Source organism: Leopardus geoffroyi, chromosome D2, assembly GCF_018350155.1.
Source record: "Leopardus geoffroyi isolate Oge1 chromosome D2, O.geoffroyi_Oge1_pat1.0, whole genome shotgun sequence".
Classification (NCBI taxonomy): domain Eukaryota; kingdom Metazoa; phylum Chordata; class Mammalia; order Carnivora; family Felidae; genus Leopardus; species Leopardus geoffroyi.
The window spans coordinates 66,734,362-66,737,763 of NC_059334.1; the positions used below are offsets into that span (position 1 = coordinate 66,734,362).

General features: G+C 36.4%; 1 pseudogene; it reads left to right on the top strand.

Annotated features, from left to right (window-relative positions):
* The first annotated feature begins 310 nt into the window (after window positions 1-310).
* On the top strand, window positions 311-399 carry LOC123577622 (annotated as a pseudogene).
* Window positions 400-3,402: the final 3,003 nt, after the last annotated feature.

Genomic DNA, 3,402 nt, shown 5'->3' on the forward strand with positions numbered 1-3,402 from the left:
GGTTTTATTGTTAAAGTTTTACACTCAGTCACACCTTATAAAGTGACTGTTATGTGATTAAAAGCCCATGGGTAAACAAGGCTAATTATATTGTTGGTCTTAGTCCAACAATGATGTACTCTTGCAATTTATTAATGAGTTTATTAGGTTGCCAGATACCAAATGTATTAAACCAAACTGTTTTTTCCTTAGTGTTGCCAAAACATCAGGGCTATAAAGTAAGATATTTTACATTAAAAATGTTAAAAGATAACAGGCTTGAGTTACTTTATAAAACAAAGCTAAGGGGTTTTAAAATTAGGAAAGCTTTATCGTTTCTCGGCCTTTTGGCTAAGATCAAGTGTAGTAAAATTAGGAAAGCTTTGTTTTATACTTTAAGATCTTAGCAAATCAACTATTGTTTGAAAATTGTTCTGTGACATGAGAGAAAACCTCTGTCTAGACTTGGAACAAGCAAGTACAAAATGCGGAAAATCATCAATATCTAAATGACATGGAAGGAGAACTTTTATTTTATAGCTACTGGCTGTTAAAGGGGCTAGTAGTGTCAGAATTATTTGACAAGGGTAAGACTTTCCCCTTGACCTTCATGAACTGCCATTTTAACCTACCTTTCCTGATATCTGATACATATCATCAATAATGAATTGTAATCAAGGAAATCTTAATTCATGGATATTTTTAGATTATAAATGTCCTATGTCTCCCTTGGAATGTATACTCCTATCTCTTGTCTATCTAAATGTGATGCCTACCTTAAAACCCTGCTGTGTTTCCTTCTGTGCTATAACATTTTCCATGACTAACTCCAAATCCCAACACATGCCCATAGAATGACAATTTATATTAATCAATTGAGTATGGGATTCTCTGCTACTCAAATGTTTATTTGTATTATCAAGGGTGACAATTTTTCCTCCCAACTGAACTAAAAACTGTCATATGGCAGAAATGCTAATATATAACCAAAAAATGAACTTGTCTTTTCTTAAAAGATGACGCATCCCTGTTACTGGCTGAGAGGTACATTGTCTTTTCTGATGGCAGTTTAATCAGTTTTTCAGTTGGGAAGATGACCTTAGCCTATGGTCCATTTCCAAACTGGGCTGAATCATTTTATAATCATAAAAAGTTTCCTTCTTGGTACTTCTCTCAAGTGCACTGATCTAACTAGTCCCATATTTAACAGATTGATAATAAAATCAATGGGATGAAATAGAACCTAGGAAAACACAGTAGGTGATTTATTTTTGCAGCAGGTGAATATGAGTATAGAGCAGAAAGTTAGGAAATAAGCAGCTAAAATCTTAGAGAGATTCAGATGTTCCTCCTCAATTTGTTACATAGGACTGTCAAAAGTTTGTTTTCATGAGACTGCAGGGGTTCCCTGGAGAGGATTTTTTTTTCCTAAGGGAAAAATAACTCATTAACAAAGTTGTCATTATGGGATGATGCTGAGCACAGGTAAAGTTTGTCACTCATTTGATCCAACTCCCAAGGGATTCTATTCTAAGTTAGATACAGAGCAAGAGTTTCAAGGTAAAAACAGAAAGCCAGCACTATTATGCTAAAACATCTCTAATGTGCTAAAGAACTAGTTGCAATCATTGAATTTACCTCTAACAGAGTGTGACCAAAGAGGAGTTAGAAATTCTTCACATTCTCACGGTAATACACTTTACAATTTAAGTATCTCAAGGGACCTTATGCCTTCATTTAGTAGAAGTCAGAGGACATAGTAATTTCTAGTAAACACCTCCCAGAAACAGCATTACCTTCAGGCACAGGGGACCCAAAATGTACCTGGAGGAGACTGAAGGACAGGAAATGGCATCAGTATCTAGTTGGAGATGGCTTGTTTATGAGTACATAGTAAACGTCATCCTTGAGTATTCAGTATTTTTTGGACAAGAGCTAGGGTTTGGGGGTAAAAGGATACTCCTGAGCATTGGAGGTGGGGTGACAGCCAACTAATCTGAGTTATTATTGTTACTAAAATGTCATATGTAAGAGAGCCAAATAGGACATAAGGGATCTTGAGGTTTCAATGATCCTTTAGGAACGTTTGTTAGCTTGTAGTTTCTGAATAAGACAGATGTAACCCTTCACTAAAGAGCATTTATGAACTATGAGCATAAAATCAGTAAGAATGGGTTGACCTAATGTTGTTACAGAAATTGAGCATGAATTTATTCTTCTAGTCATGATACAACTTACTCAAAACAGGTACTTTTTATTTCCCCAGGTAAGTTTTCCAACACTGAATTTTCCCCTCAGATAAGTGTTCCAAACACTGGAATATATAGATACGTGAAGAAATATAGGGGGACTTTACATCAGCAGCAACAACCAGCATCTTTTCAGTAAGGAAGGGAAAAGAATCCCAGGAATGAGAAAATGAGAATGTTCCGTGCCTTTTGCTTCTAAATGTGAAATTTAAAAAAAGTATTTTGTTTGCTGTTGATACATAGGAATGTGTACTTTAAGACCTAGTAAAACACCATGGCAATTTTTCTTTTACTTCCAGAGCTTTCATTTTATAGTTTTAGAAAACACAATTTTGATTCATCCTCAAGAAAAGAAGACTAGGGATATGAGTGAGCTCTGAATGAGTTTAAGATGTCTGCCTCTTCTTATCTTTAGAAACATTGTTGAGTTCTTCCAGAAATGCCTGTGAATAACACAGGCAAAGGGTATTATGACCTGCCTAGATGTCTGTTTCCTTTCCAGCCAAATGTGTAAACGTCATTATAGTCACAGCATCCCCATGAAGGATAATTATTGAGCCCTTTCTATATGCCAGATTCTCTTCTTCGTTGTTCAGTTTTTATAATATCTCAACAAATTAATTACATTCATCCTTATTTTTCAGATGCGAAAGCCAAGAAAAATAACATGTCCTAAGAGATGATAAGTGACACAGACTGACTCCAGGGCCTGTTCTCTTAACAAATACCCTTTTCTCCCTACTATTCCTAATAACTTAATTCACTGTTCCTTTACCTAACCCCTAAACTCAAGTGATGAAATTTATTCTCCTTAACACATGAACCAGAAAATAAGGCAGTACAATCTTTTTTTTTCTTTCTCACAGGAGGATTCTTCTCTTGTCTCCCAAAGAGAGTTAGAACAGGATTCATTACATACGAGTCTAAAAGGGAAATGAGTTTCCACATTTAGAAGAGTTTGAACTTTTGGGGCACCTGGGTGGCTCAGTCGGTTGAGCATCTGACTTCGTCTCAGGTCATGATCTCACAGTTTGTGGGTTCGAGCTCCACATCGGGCTCTGTGCTGACAGCTTGCTCAGAGCCTGCAGCCTGCTTCAGATTCTGTGTCTCCTCGCTTTCTGCCCCTCCCCCGCTCATGCTTTGTCTCTCTCTGTCTCTCAAAAATAAATAAATG